Source organism: Leptodactylus fuscus, unplaced genomic scaffold (assembly GCF_031893055.1).
Source record: "Leptodactylus fuscus isolate aLepFus1 unplaced genomic scaffold, aLepFus1.hap2 HAP2_SCAFFOLD_40, whole genome shotgun sequence".
Taxonomy (NCBI): domain Eukaryota; kingdom Metazoa; phylum Chordata; class Amphibia; order Anura; family Leptodactylidae; genus Leptodactylus; species Leptodactylus fuscus.
In genome coordinates this window covers 411,958-429,508 of record NW_027440423.1, presented here as the reverse complement: position 1 = coordinate 429,508, position 17,551 = coordinate 411,958, and the positions used below count along the sequence as shown (strand labels likewise).

General features: G+C 42.3%; 1 protein-coding gene across 1 annotated transcript in view; it reads right to left on the bottom strand.

Annotated features, from left to right (window-relative positions):
• Positions 1-17,551, bottom strand: part of EPN3 (epsin 3) — a 75,878-nt gene that overhangs the window by 15,369 nt on the left and 42,958 nt on the right. The gene's annotated exons all lie outside the window — the stretch shown is intronic.

The following is a 17,551-nucleotide window of genomic DNA, read 5'->3' as shown; positions in this document are numbered from 1 at the left end:
ATACAATCTGCTCCTCTATAACCTGTAGATCGGACACTATATACAATCTGCTCCTCTATAACCTGTAGATAGGACACTATATACAATCTGCTCTATAACCTGTAGATAGGACACTATATACAATCTGCCCCTCTATATCCTGTAGATAGGACACTATATACAATCTGCTCTATAACCTGTAGATAGGACACTATATACAATCTGCTCCTCTATAACCTGTAGATAGGACACTATATACAATCTGCTCCTCTATAACCTGTAGATAGGACACTATATACAATCTGCTCCTCTATAACCTGTAGATAGGACACTATATACAATCTGCTCCTCTATAACCTGTAGATAGGACACTATATACAATCTGCTCTATAACCTGTAGATAGGACACTATATACAATCTGCTCCTCTATAACCTGTAGATAGGACACTATATACAATCTGCTCCTCTATAACCTGTAGATAGGACACTATATACAATCTGCTCCTCTATAACCTGTAGATAGGACACTATATACAATCTGCTCCTCTATAACCTGTAGATAGGACACTATATACAATCTGCTGTATAACCTGTAGATAGGACACTATATACAATCTGCTCCTCTATAACCTGTAGATAGGACACTATATACAATCTGCTGTATAACCTGTAGATAGGACACTATATACAATCTGCTCTATAACCTGTAGATAGGACACTATATACAATCTGCTCCTCTATAACCTGTAGATAGGACACTATATACAATCTGCTCCTGTATAACCTGTAGATAGGACACTATATACAATCTGCTCCTCTATAACCTGTAGATAGGACACTATATACAATCTGCTCTATAACCTGTAGATAGGACACTATATACAATCTGCTCCTCTATAACCTGTAGATAGGACACTATATACAATCTGCTCTATAACCTGTAGATAGGACACTATATACAATCTGCCCCTCTATATCCTGTAGATAGGACACTATATACAATCTGCTCCTCTATAACCTGTAGATAGGACACTATATACAATCTGCTCTATAACCTGTAGATAGGACACTATATACAATCTGCTCTATAACCTATAGATAGGACACTATATACAATCTGCTCTATAACCTGTAGATAGGACACTATATACAATCTGCTGCTCTATAACCAGTAGATAGGACACTATATACAATCTGCTCCTCTATAACCTGTAGATAGGACACTATATACAATCTGCTCCTCTATAACCTGTAGATAGGACACTATATACAATCTGCTCCTCTATAACCTGTAGATAGGACACTACAGTCCTATGAAAAAGTTTGGGCACCCCTATTAATCTTAATCATTTTTTGTTCTAAATATTTTGGTGTTTGCAGCAGCCATTTCAGTTTGATCTATCTAATAACTGATGGACACAGTAATATTTCAGGATTGAAATGAGGTTTATTGTACTAACAGAAAATGCGCAATATGCATTAAACCAAAATTTGACCGGTGCAAAAATATGGGCACCTCAACAGAAAAGTGACATTAATATTTAGTAGATCCTCCTTTTGCAAAGATAACAGCCTCTAGTCGCTTCCTGTAGCTTTTAATCAGTTCCTGGATCCTGGATGAAGGTATTTTGGACCATTTCTTTCTACAAAACAATTCAAGTTCAGTTAAGTTTGATGGTCGCCGAGCATGGACAGCCCGCTCTCAAATGATCTGAAAACAAAGATTGTTCAACATAGTTGTTCAGGGGAAGGATACAAAACGTTGTCTCAGAGATTTAACCTGTCAGTTTCCACTGTGAGGAACATAGTAAGGAAATGGAAGAGCACAGGGACAGTTCTTGTTAAGCCCAGAAGTGGCAGGCCAAGAAAAATATCAGAAAGGCAGAGAAGAAGAATGGTGAGAAGAGTCAAGGACAATCCACAGACACCTCCAAAGAGCTGCAGCATCATCTTGCTGCAGATGGTGTCACTGTGCATCAGTCAACTATACAGCGCACTTTGCACAAGGAGAAGCTGTATGGGAGAGTGATGAGAAAGAAGCCGTTTCTGCACGTACGCCACAAATAGAGTTGCCTGAGGTATGAAAAAGCACATTTGGACAAGGCAGCTTCATTTTGGAAACAAAAATTGAGTTGTTTGGTTATAAAAAAAAGGCGTTATGCATGGCGTCCAAAAAGAAACAGCATTCCAAGAAAAACACATGCTACCCACTGTAAGATTTGGTGGAGGTTCCATCATGCTTTGGGGCTGTGTGGCCAATGCCGGCATCGGGAATCTTGTTAAAGTTGAGGGTCGCATGGATTCCACTCAGTATCAGCAGATTCTTGAGAATAATGTTCAAGAATCAGTGACGAAGTTGAAGTTACGCCGGGGATGGATATTTCAGCAAGACAATGATCCAAAACACCAAAGCTCCAAATCCTCAGGCATTCATGCAGAGGAACAATTACAATGTTCTGGAATGGCCATCCCAGTCCCCAGACCTGAATATCATTGAACATCTGTGGGATGATTGGAAGCGGGCTGTCCATGCTCGGCGACCATCTAACTTAACTGAACTTGAATTGTTTGTCCAAAATACCTTTATCCAGGATCCAGGAACTGATTAAAAGCTACAGGAAGCGACTAGAGGCTGTTATCTTTGCAAAAGGAGGATCTACTAAATATTAATGTCACTTTTCTGTTGAGGTGCCCATACTTTTGCACCAGTAAAATTTTGGTTTAATGCATATTGCACATTTTCTGTTAGTACAATAAACCTCATTTCAATCCTGAAATATTACTGTGTCCATCAGTTATTAGATATATCAGACTGACATGGCTGCTGCAAACACCAAAATATTTAGAACTAAAAATGATTAAGATTAATAGGGGTGCCCAAACTTTTTCATAGGACTGTATATACAATCTGCTCCTCTATAACCTGTAGATAGGACACTATATACAATCTGCTCCTCTATAACCTGTAGATAGGACACTATATACAATCTGCTCCTCTATAACCTGTAGATAGGACACTATATACAATCTGCTCCTGTATAACCTGTAGATAGGACACTATATACAATCTGCTCCTCTATAACCTGTAGATAGGACACTATATACAATCTGCTCTATAACCTGTAGATAGGACACTATATACAATCTGCTCCTCTATAACCTGTAGATAGGACACTATATACAATCTGCTCTATAACCTGTAGATAGGACACTATATACAATCTGCTCCTCTATAACCTGTAGATAGGACACTATATACAATCTGCTCTATAACCTGTAGATAGGACACTATATACAATCTGCTCCTCTATAACCTGTAGATAGGACACTATATACAATCTGCTCTATAACCTGTAGATAGGACACTATATACAATCTGCTCCTCTATAACCTGTAGATAGGACACTATATACAATCTGCTCTATAACCTGTAGATAGGACACTATATACAATCTGCTCCTCTATAACCTGTAGATAGGACACTATATACAATCTGCTCCTCTATAACCTGTAGATAGGACACTATATACAATCTGCCCCTCTATAACCTGTAGATAGGACACTATATACAATCTGCTCCTCTATAACCTGTAGATAGGACACTATATACAATCTGCTCTATAACCTGTAGATAGGACACTATATACAATCTGCTCCTCTATAACCTGTAGATAGGACACTATATACAATCTGCTCCTCTATAACCTGTAGATAGGACACTATATACAATCTGCTCCTCTATAACCTGTAGATAGGACACTATATACAATCTGCTCCTCTATAACCTGTAGATAGGACACTATATACAATCTGCTCTATAACCTGTAGATAGGACACTATATACAATCTGCTCCTCTATAACCTGTAGATAGGACACTATATACAATCTGCTCTATATCCTGTAGATAGGACACTATATACAATCTGCTCCTCTATAACCTGTAGATAGGACACTATATACAATCTGCTCCTCTATAACCTGTAGATAGGACACTATATACAATCTGCTCCTCTATAACCTGTAGATAGGACACTATATACAATCTGCTCTATATCCTGTAGATAGGACACTATATACAATCTGCTCCTCTATAACCTGTAGATAGGACACTATATACAATCTGCTCCTCTATAACCTGTAGATAGGACACTATATACAATCTGCTCCTCTATAACCTGTAGATAGGACACTGTCACGGGATGGTTAGAGTCCATACTATAGGCAATGTGTAATATATATTTCATGTGGAATGTATTCTCTAACCTGTTGTAAACATCAGTGTGTAGTTGGCTGATTGGGGTCTAGTGTGTTAGCACATTGTATGCAAATCCCTCTAACTAGTGAGGACCAGTGAGGACAATGGGTGGAGATAATCTGATCAGTGTCTCCAAGAAGATGTTGGACGGTGCATTGTCCATAGTAGACAGGGAGTCTGCTCTCCTTGGTATAGGTGAGGGGGGAAGGATCTGTGACTCAGCCCTTCCCCCCCACAGATATAGGTGTAACAGTCTTAGTATATAGTATATAGCTAGCAGTTAGTATGTGTTAGCCGGCCTGTGCACAGCTCTGCAGAGAGCCAGGATTTAGTTACAGGACCAAGGAACCAAAGCTATCATTGGATTGTGACTTCTGTGGACTTATTGTTATTACGGTTGATGTGACCGCCGCCGGCTACTAACTTTGTGGATTACAATAAATTGCTGTTGTCTCCCGACCTCTTGCGTCCGTGTTGATTCAAAAGACCATCCGGAGGAAGACGTATACCTTTGCTCCGTGACAACTGGTGGCAGCAGTGGGATCAACAGCGGACAGCGAGATGGACTACAGCAGCTCAGCGATTAATGGAGCCACAACCTCAGAATACAGGAACTGGACTATGGCAAGTCTACAAGTAAGGGCCCGGGAACTAAACCTGAGTTACCAGGGAAGAACGAAAGAGCAACTGATCGAGGCACTGGAGGAGATGACCCTGCAAAGCGACCATGAGGAGGGCTGCCCCCAGGAGACTGGAGAGATACGGGAGTGGCAGGTACAGACCCAAAAGAGCAGATGGGTTGTTTTGTATGAGGAGGAATTGGCAGTGCTGGGGCTAGGAGCAACTGCAGAGCAAAGGAGTAGAGCGTTACAGAGGGCTCAGGAAACGGAGAAGGAGGAACAGAGAATGGCGCATGAAAAGGAAAGAATGGCGCATGAAATGCGAATGGCTGAGATAACTACGCGGAATTATAATCAAACGTCGACCCCCAGCCCAACAGTGAGAGAACCACCATATGTCTCCCATAAACACTTCAAGACCTTTGATGAAGCGGCTGGGGATGTTGATGGATATTTTCAGGACTTCGAACACCAGTGCCGCCTGATGGAAGTCCCAGAGAAGGATTGGGTCCGGTATCTGGTGGGGCACCTACGAGATGGGGCTGCGGAAGCTCTCAGAGCCATGGACCCTAGTGATCAGCGGGACTATGAGGCCATTAAAAGAGCGGTGCAGAAGTATTATGCAGTCACTCCAGAGACCTACCGAGTTCAGTTCCGCTCTTTGTCTTACAATGGGGGAAGCTCCTTCCACATGTTCGCCCACAAGTTGAAGCAAGCATGCAAGCGCTGGCTAGAAGGAGAGGAGGCTGTCACAGTCGATAAGATCCTCCAAGTCATACTTAAGGAACAGTTCTTTTCCCAGTGCCCCGCTGAGATCCGTGAGTGGGTGCTGGAATGGAACCCAGCCACAGTGGAGCAAGCTGCTTCTCTTGCAGATGAGGGCCTGACCATCAAGCCGCAGTGGAAGAGGTTGTTTGCAGAGGAGCGGAAAACTACCACAGTCCGCCAGACACCCTTCAGCCAGCCACCCACCTTTCGTGCCTGGCCTCAGGATTACAATTCCCCCTCTACCCCTGCCCCAGCCCATCGGCCTCCAGCTATGAACAACCCTGTCCCTAGACAACGACCTACTGGAAGAATGCTAGAGCGCAGATGTTTTGGGTGCGGGCGGCCTGGACATTTGCAAGCTAGTTGCCCTGCTAACATGGGGGCACGGGCCACCATGGCATCCCGGCCTATTCACTACCTGGGAACCACCCCTAGGAAAGAAAGTTTGGCCCCATTTCCAGATGACTCCATGAATGACCCATCTGTTCCACCTCCAGGGGTCTATGGGATTCAGCCTTCCACCACACATCCCGCAAACCTTCAGAGGAAGCACTTGCAGGAGGTCCTACTGGATGGCCGAACAGTTGTTGGATTCCGGGACTCGGGAGCTTTCCTAACGGTAGCGGACCCCTGAGTGGTTCGACCCGAGGCCCTAGAGGAGGGCCCTGGCCTTTCTATCGAGTTGGCAGGAGGTACTCGGAAACGTATTCCTAAAGCTACCGTGGAACTCGACTATGGTTATGGACCAAAACGATGCACAATTGGTGTGATGAGCGGGCTGCCGGCCGATGTTCTGTTAGGCAACGATGTTGGAAATCTACAGTGCCACTTTGTGGGAGCAGTGACCCGAAGCCAAGCTCAGGGAGACGCCAACATGGATCGACCGGATTTTCTGACAGATGCCAGCCCTTCAACTCTACAACTTTACCATTCAGTACCGCCGAGGGAACCAACACCAGAACACAGATTGGTTATCCCGGCAGGAGGACATATGAGCTATAGAGACTGATGTGCATTCCCCAATTTACCTGTGTAGGCCAATTGTGTCATGCACATGTTTTGAGAGGGGGAGGGGTTGTCACGGGATGGTTAGAGTCTATACTATAGGCAATGTGTAATATATATTTCATGTGGAATGTATTCTCTAACCTGTTATATACATCAATGTGTAGTTGGCTGATTGGGATCTAGTGTGTTAGCACATTGTATGCAAATACCTCTAACTAGTGAGGACAATGGGTGGAGATAATCTGATCAGTGTCTCCAAGAAGATGTTGGATGGTGCATTGTCCATAGTAGACAGGGAGTCTGCTCTCCTTGGTATAGGTGAGGGGGGAAGGATCTGTGACTCAGCCCTTCCCACCCACAGATATAGGTGTAACAGTCGTAGTATATAGTATATAGCTGGCAGTTAGTATGTGTTAGCCGGCCTGTGCACAGCTCTGTAGAGAGCCAGGATTTAGTTACAGGACCAAGGAGCCAAAGCTATCATTGGATTGTGACTTCTGTGGACTTATTGTTGTTACGGTTGATGTGACCGCCGCCGGCTACTAACTTTGTGGGTTACAATAAATTGCTGTTGTCTCCCGACCTCTTGCGTCCCTGTTGATTCAAAAGACCTTCCGGAGGAAGACGTATACCTTTGCTCCGTGACAGACACTATATACAATCTGCTCCCCTATAACCTGTAGATAGGACACTATATACAATCTGCTCCTCTATAACCTGTAGATAGGACACTATATACAATCTGCTCCTCTATAACCTGTAGATAGGACACTATATACAATCTGCTCTATAACCTGTAGATAGGACACTATATACAATCTGCTCCTGTATATCCTGTAGATAGGACACTATATACAATCTGCCCCTCTATAACCTGTAGATAGGACACTATATACAATCTGCCCCTCTATAACCTGTAGATTGGACACTATATACAATCTGCTCCTCTATAACCTGTAGATAGGACACTGTCACGGGATGGTTAGAGTCCATACTATAGGCAATGTGTAATATATATTTCATGTGGAATGTATTCTCTAACCTGTTGTAAACATCAGTGTGTAGTTGGCTGATTGGGGTCTAGTGTGTTAGCACATTGTATGCAAATCCCTCTAACTAGTGAGGACCAGTGAGGACAATGGGTGGAGATAATCTGATCAGTGTCTCCAAGAAGATGTTGGACGGTGCATTGTCCATAGTAGACAGGGAGTCTGCTCTCCTTGGTATAGGTGAGGGGGGAAGGATCTGTGACTCAGCCCTTCCCCCCCACAGATATAGGTGTAACAGTCTTAGTATATAGTATATAGCTAGCAGTTAGTATGTGTTAGCCGGCCTGTGCACAGCTCTGCAGAGAGCCAGGATTTAGTTACAGGACCAAGGAACCAAAGCTATCATTGGATTGTGACTTCTGTGGACTTATTGTTATTACGGTTGATGTGACCGCCGCCGGCTACTAACTTTGTGGATTACAATAAATTGCTGTTGTCTCCCGACCTCTTGCGTCCGTGTTGATTCAAAAGACCATCCGGAGGAAGACGTATACCTTTGCTCCGTGACAACTGGTGGCAGCAGTGGGATCAACAGCGGACAGCGAGATGGACTACAGCAGCTCAGCGATTAATGGAGCCACAACCTCAGAATACAGGAACTGGACTATGGCAAGTCTACAAGTAAGGGCCCGGGAACTAAACCTGAGTTACCAGGGAAGAACGAAAGAGCAACTGATCGAGGCACTGGAGGAGATGACCCTGCAAAGCGACCATGAGGAGGGCTGCCCCCAGGAGACTGGAGAGATACGGGAGTGGCAGGTACAGACCCAAAAGAGCAGATGGGTTGTTTTGTATGAGGAGGAATTGGCAGTGCTGGGGCTAGGAGCAACTGCAGAGCAAAGGAGTAGAGCGTTACAGAGGGCTCAGGAAACGGAGAAGGAGGAACAGAGAATGGCGCATGAAAAGGAAAGAATGGCGCATGAAATGCGAATGGCTGAGATAACTACGCGGAATTATAATCAAACGTCGACCCCCAGCCCAACAGTGAGAGAACCACCATATGTCTCCCATAAACACTTCAAGACCTTTGATGAAGCGGCTGGGGATGTTGATGGATATTTTCAGGACTTCGAACACCAGTGCCGCCTGATGGAAGTCCCAGAGAAGGATTGGGTCCGGTATCTGGTGGGGCACCTACGGGATGGGGCTGCGGAAGCTCTCAGAGCCATGGACCCTAGTGATCAGCGGGACTATGAGGCCATTAAAAGAGCGGTGCAGAAGTATTATGCAGTCACTCCAGAGACCTACCGAGTTCAGTTCCGCTCTTTGTCTTACAATGGGGGAAGCTCCTTCCACATGTTCGCCCACAAGTTGAAGCAAGCATGCAAGCGCTGGCTAGAAGGAGAGGAGGCTGTCACAGTCGATAAGATCCTCCAAGTCATACTTAAGGAACAGTTCTTTTCCCAGTGCCCCGCTGAGATCCGTGAGTGGGTGCTGGAACGGAACCCAGCCACAGTGGAGCAAGCTGCTTCTCTTGCAGATGAGGGCCTGACCATCAAGCCGCAGTGGAAGAGGTTGTTTGCAGAGGAGCGGAAAACTACCACAGTCCGCCAGACACCCTTCAGCCAGCCACCCACCTTTCGTGCCTGGCCTCAGGATTACAATTCCCCCTCTACCCCTGCCCCAGCCCATCGGCCTCCAGCTATGAACAACCCTGTCCCTAGACAACGACCTACTGGAAGAATGCTAGAGCGCAGATGTTTTGGGTGCGGGCGGCCTGGACATTTGCAAGCTAGTTGCCCTGCTAACATGGGGGCACGGGCCACCATGGCATCCCGGCCTATTCACTACCTGGGAACCACCCCTAGGAAAGAAAGTTTGGCCCCATTTCCAGATGACTCCATGAATGACCCATCTGTTCCACCTCCAGGGGTCTATGGGATTCAGCCTTCCACCACACATCCCGCAAACCTTCAGAGGAAGCACTTGCAGGAGGTCCTACTGGATGGCCGAACAGTTGTTGGATTCCGGGACTCGGGAGCTTTCCTAACGGTAGCGGACCCCTGAGTGGTTCGACCCGAGGCCCTAGAGGAGGGCCCTGGCCTTTCTATCGAGTTGGCAGGAGGTACTCGGAAACGTATTCCTAAAGCTACCGTGGAACTCGACTATGGTTATGGACCAAAACGATGCACAATTGGTGTGATGAGCGGGCTGCCGGCCGATGTTCTGTTAGGCAACGATGTTGGAAATCTACAGTGCCACTTTGTGGGAGCAGTGACCCGAAGCCAAGCTCAGGGAGACGCCAACATGGATCGACCGGATTTTCTGACAGATGCCAGCCCTTCAACTCTACAACTTTACCATTCAGTACCGCCGAGGGAACCAACACCAGAACACAGATTGGTTATCCCGGCAGGAGGACATATGAGCTATAGAGACTGATGTGCATTCCCCAATTTACCTGTGTAGGCCAATTGTGTCATGCACATGTTTTGAGAGGGGGAGGGGTTGTCACGGGATGGTTAGAGTCTATACTATAGGCAATGTGTAATATATATTTCATGTGGAATGTATTCTCTAACCTGTTATATACATCAATGTGTAGTTGGCTGATTGGGATCTAGTGTGTTAGCACATTGTATGCAAATACCTCTAACTAGTGAGGACAATGGGTGGAGATAATCTGATCAGTGTCTCCAAGAAGATGTTGGATGGTGCATTGTCCATAGTAGACAGGGAGTCTGCTCTCCTTGGTATAGGTGAGGGGGGAAGGATCTGTGACTCAGCCCTTCCCACCCACAGATATAGGTGTAACAGTCGTAGTATATAGTATATAGCTGGCAGTTAGTATGTGTTAGCCGGCCTGTGCACAGCTCTGTAGAGAGCCAGGATTTAGTTACAGGACCAAGGAGCCAAAGCTATCATTGGATTGTGACTTCTGTGGACTTATTGTTGTTACGGTTGATGTGACCGCCGCCGGCTACTAACTTTGTGGGTTACAATAAATTGCTGTTGTCTCCCGACCTCTTGCGTCCCTGTTGATTCAAAAGACCTTCCGGAGGAAGACGTATACCTTTGCTCCGTGACAGACACTATATACAATCTGCTCCCCTATAACCTGTAGATAGGACACTATATACAATCTGCTCCTCTATAACCTGTAGATAGGACACTATATACAATCTGCTCCTCTATAACCTGTAGATAGGACACTATATACAATCTGCTCTATAACCTGTAGATAGGACACTATATACAATCTGCTCCTGTATATCCTGTAGATAGGACACTATATACAATCTGCCCCTCTATAACCTGTAGATAGGACACTATATACAATCTGCCCCTCTATAACCTGTAGATTGGACACTATATACAATCTGCTCCTCTATAACCTGTAGATAGGACACTATATACAATCTGATCCTCTATAACCTGTAGATAGGACACTATATACAATCTGCTCTATAACCTGTAGATAGGACACTATATACAATCTGCCCCTCTATAACCTGTAGATAGGACACTATATACAATCTGCTCTATAACCTGTAGATAGGACACTATATACAATCTGCTCCTCTATAACCTGTAGATAGGACACTATATACAATCTGCCCCTCTATAACCTGTAGATAGGACACTATATACAATCTGCCCCTCTATAACCTGTAGATAGGACACTATATACAATCTCCTCCTCTATAACCTGTAGATAGGACACTATATACAATCTGCCCCTCTATAACCTGTAGATAGGACACTATATACAATCTGCTCTATAACCTGTAGATAGGACACTATATACAATCTGCTCCTCTATAACCTGTAGATAGGACACTATATACAATCTGCTCTATAACCTGTAGATAGGACACTATATACAATCTGCTCCTGTATATCCTGTAGATAGGACACTATATACAATCTGCCCCTCTATAACCTGTAGATAGGACACTATATACAATCTGCTCTATAACCTGTAGATAGGACACTATATACAATCTGCTCCTGTATAACCTGTAGATAGGACACTATATACAATCTGCTCTATAACCTGTAGATAGGACACTATATACAATCTGCTCCTGTATATCCTGTAGATAGGACACTATATACAATCTGCCCCTCTATAACCTGTAGATAGGACACTATATACAATCTGCCCCTCTATAACCTGTAGATTGGACACTATATACAATCTGCTCCTCTATAACCTGTAGATAGGACACTATATACAATCTGATCCTCTATAACCTGTAGATAGGACACTATATACAATCTGCTCCTCTATAACCTGTAGATAGGACACTATATACAATCTGCTCTATAACCTGTAGATAGGACACTATATACAATCTGCTCCTGTATAACCTGTAGATAGGACACTATATACAATCTGCTCTATAACCTGTAGATAGGACACTATATACAATCTGCTCTATATAACCTGTAGATAGGACACTATATACAATCTGCTCCTCTATAACCTGTAGATAGGACACTATATACAATCTGCTCCTCTATAACCTGTAGATTGGACACTATATACAATCTGCCCCTCTATAACCTGTAGATAGGACACTATATACAATCTGCTCCTCTATACCCTGTAGATAGGACACTATATACAATCTGCTCTATAACCTGTAGATAGGACACTATATACAATCTGCTGCTCTATAACCTGTAGATAGGACACTATATACAATCTGCCGCTCTATAACCTGTAGATAGGACACTATATACAATCTGCTCTATATCCTGTAGATAGGACACTATATACAATCTGCTGCTCTATAACCTGTAGATAGGACACTATATACAATCTGCCGCTCTATAACCTGTAGATAGGACACTATATACAATCTGCTCTATAACCTGTAGATAGGACACTATATACAATCTGCCCCTCTATAACCTGTAGATAGGACACTATATACAATCTGCCGCTCTATAACCTGTAGATAGGACACTATATACAATCTGCTCTATAACCTGTAGATAGGACACTATATACAATCTGCTGCTCTATAACCTGTAGATAGGACACTATATACAATCTGCCGCTCTATAACCTGTAGATAGGACACTATATACAATCTGCTCTATAACCTGTAGATAGGACACTATATACAATCTGCTCTATAACCTGTAGATAGGACACTATATACAATCTGCTCTATAACCTATAGATAGGACACTATATACAATCTGCTCCTCTATAACCTGTAGATAGGACACTATATACAATCTGCTCCTCTATAACCTGTAGATAGGACACTATATACAATCTGCTCCCCTATAACCTGTAGATAGGACACTATATACAATCTGCTCCTCTATAACCTGTAGATAGGACACTATATACAATCTGCTCCTCTATAACCTGTAGATAGGACACTATATACAATCTGCTCCTCTATAACCTGTAGATAGGACACTATATACAATCTGCCCCTCTATAACCTGTAGATAGGACACTATATACAATCTGCTCTATAACCTGTAGATAGGACACTATATACAATCTGCTCTATAACCTGTAGATAGGACACTATATACAATCTGCTGCTCTATAACCTGTAGATAGGACACTATATACAATCTGCCGCTCTATAACCTGTAGATAGGACACTATATACAATCTGCTCTATAACCTGTAGATAGGACACTATATACAATCTGCCCCTCTATAACCTGTAGATAGGACACTATATACAATCTGCTCTATAACCTGTAGATAGGACACTATATACAATCTGCTCTATAACCTATAGATAGGACACTATATACAATCTGCTCCTCTATAACCTGTAGATAGGACACTATATACAATCTGCTCCTCTATAACCTGTAGATAGGACACTATATACAATCTGCTCCCCTATAACCTGTAGATAGGACACTATATACAATCTGCTCCTCTATAACCTGTAGATAGGACACTATATACAATCTGCTCCTCTATAACCTGTAGATAGGACACTATATACAATCTGCTCTATAACCTGTAGACAGGACACTATATACAATCTGCTCCTGTATAACCTGTAGATAGGACACTATATACAATCTGCTCCTCTATAACCTGTAGATAGGACACTATATACAATCTGCTCCTCTATAGCCTGTAGATAGGACACTATATACAATCTGCTCCTCTATAACCTGTAGATAGGACACTATATACAATCTGCTCCTCTATAACCTGTAGATAGGACACTATATACAATCTGCTCTATAACCTGTAGATAGGACACTATATACAATCTGCCCCTCTATAACCTGTAGATAGGACACTATATACAATCTGCTCTATAACCTGTAGATAGGACACTATATACAATCTGCCCCTCTATAACCTGTAGATAGGACACTATATACAATCTGCTCTATAACCTGTAGACAGGACACTATATACAATCTGCTCCTGTATAACCTGTAGATAGGACACTATATACAATCTGCTCCTCTATAACCTGTAGATAGGACACTATATACAATCTGCTCCTCTATAGCCTGTAGATAGGACACTATATACAATCTGCTCCTCTATAACCTGTAGATAGGACACTATATACAATCTGCTCCTCTATAACCTGTAGATAGGACACTATATACAATCTGCTCTATAACCTGTAGATATGACACTATATACAATCTGCTCTATAACCTGTAGATAGGACACTATATACAATCTGCTCCTCTATAACCTGTAGATAGGACACTATATACAATCTGCTCCTGTATAACCTGTAGATAGGACACTATATACAATCTGCTCCTCTATAACTTGTAGATAGGACACTATATACAATCTGCTCCTGTATAACCTGTAGATAGGACACTATATACAATCTGCTCCTCTATAACCTGTAGATAGGACACTATATACAATCTGCTCCTCTATAACCTGTAGATAGGACACTATATACAATCTGCTCCTCTATAACCTGTAGATAGGACACTATATACAATCTGCTCCTCTATAACCTGTAGATAGGACACTATATACAATCTGCTCCTCTATAACCTGTAGATAGGACACTATATACAATCTGCTCCTCTATAACCTGTAGATAGGACACTATATACAATCTGCTCCTCTATAACCTGTAGATAGGACACTATATACAATCTGCTCCTGTATAACCTGTAGATAGGACACTATATACAATCTGCTCCTCTATAACCTGTAGATAGGACACTATATACAATCTGCCCCTCTATAACCTGTAGATAGGACACTATATACAATCTGCCCCTCTATAACCTGTAGATAGGACACTATATACAATCTGCCCCTCTATAACCTGTAGATAGGACACTATATACAATCTGCTCCTCTATAACCTGTAGATAGGACACTATATACAATCTGCTCCTCTATAACCTGTAGATAGGACACTATATACAATCTGCTCCTCTATAACCTGTAGATAGGACACTATATACAATCTGCTCCTCTATAACCTGTAGATAGGACACTATATACAATCTGCTCTATAACCTGTAGATAGGACACTATATACAATCTGCTCCTGTATAACCTGTAGATAGGACACTATATACAATCTGCTCCTCTATAACCTGTAGATAGGACACTATATACAATCTGATCCTCTATATCCTGTAGATAGGACACTATATACAATCTGCTCCTCTATAACCTGTAGATAGGACACTATATACAATCTGCTCCTCTATAACCTGTAGATAGGACACTATATACAATCTGCTCCTCTATAACCTGTAGATAGGACACTATATACAATCTGCTCCTCTATAACCTGTAGATAGGACACTATATACAATCTGCTCCTCTATAACCTGTAGATAGGACACTATATACAATCTGCTCCTGTATAACCTGTAGATAGGACACTATATACAATCTGCTCCTCTATAACCTGTAGATAGGACACTATATACAATCTGCTCCTCTATAACCTGTAGATAGGACACTATATACAATCTGCTCCTCTATAACCTGTAGATAGGACACTATATACAATCTGCTCTATAACCTGTAGATAGGACACTATATACAATCTGCTCTATAACCTGTAGATAGGACACTATATACAATCTGCCCCTCTATAACCTGTAGATAGGACACTATATACAATCTGCCCCTCTATAACCTGTAGATAGGACAGTATATACAATCTGCTCCTCTATAACCTGTAGATAGGACACTATATACAATCTGCTCTATAACCTGTAGATAGGACACTATATACAATCTGCCCCTCTATAACCTGTAGATAGGACACTATATACAATCTGCTCTATAACCTGTAGATAGGACACTATATACAATCTGCTCCTCTATAACCTGTAGATAGGACACTATATACAATCTGCTCCTCTGTAACCTGTAGATAGGACACTATATACAATCTGCTCTATAACCTATAGATAGGACACTATATACAATCTGCTCTATAACCTATAGATAGGACACTATATACAATCTGCTCTATAACCTGTAGATAGGACACTATATACAATCTGCTCCTCTATAACCTGTAGATAGGACACTATATACAATCTGCTCCTCTATAACCTGTAGATAGGACACTATATACAATCTGCTCCTCTATAACCTGTAGATAGGACACTATATACAATCTGCTCCTCTATAACCTGTAGATAGGACACTATATACAATCTGCTCTATATAACCTGTAGATAGGACACTATATACAATCTGCTCCTCTATAACCTGTAGATAGGACACTATATACAATCTGCCCCTCTATAACCTATAGATAGGACACTATATACAATCTGCTCCTCTATAACCTGTAGATAGGACACTATATACAATCTGCTCCTCTATAACCTGTAGATAGGACACTATATACAATCTGCCCCTCTATAACCTATAGATAGGACACTATATACAATCTGCTCCTCTATAACCTGTAGATAGGACACTATATACAATCTGCTCCTCTATAACCTGTAGATAGGACACTATATACAATCTGCTCTATAACCTGTAGATAGGACACTATATACAATCTGCCCCTCTATAACCTGTAGATAGGACACTATATACAATCTGCTCCTCTATAACCTGTAGATAGGACACTATATACAATCTGCTCCTCTATAACCTGTAGATAGGACACTATATACAATCTGCTCTATAACCTGTAGATAGGACACTATATACAATCTGCTCCTCTATAACCTGTAGATAGGACACTATATACAATCTGCTCCTCTATAACCTGTAGATAGGACACTATATACAATCTGCTCCTCTATAACCTGTAGATAGGACACTATATACAATCTGCTCTATAACCTGTAGATAGGACACTATATACAATCTGCCCCTCTATAACCTGTAGATAGGACACTATATACAATCTGCTCCTCTATAACCTGTAGATAGGACACTATATACAATCTGCTCCTCTATAACCTGTAGATAGGACACTATATACAATCTGCTCCTGTATAACCTGTAGATAGGACACTATATACAATCTGCTCCTCTATAACCTGTAGATAGGACACTATATACAATCTGCCCCTCTATAACCTGTAGATAGGACACTATATACAATCTGCTCCTCTATAACCTGTAGATAGGACACTATATACAATCTGCTCTATAACCTGTAGATAGGACACTATATACAATCTGCTCTATAACCTGTAGATAGGACACTATATACAATCTGCCCCTCTATAACCTGTAGATAGGACACTATATACAATCTGCTCTATAACCTGTAGATAGGACACTATATACAATCTGCTCCTCTATAACCTGTAGATAGGACACTATATACAATCTGCTCTATAACCTGTAGATAGGACACTATATACAATCTGCTCCTCTATAACCTGTAGATAGGACACTATATACAATCTGCTCTATAACCTGTAGATAGGACACTATATACA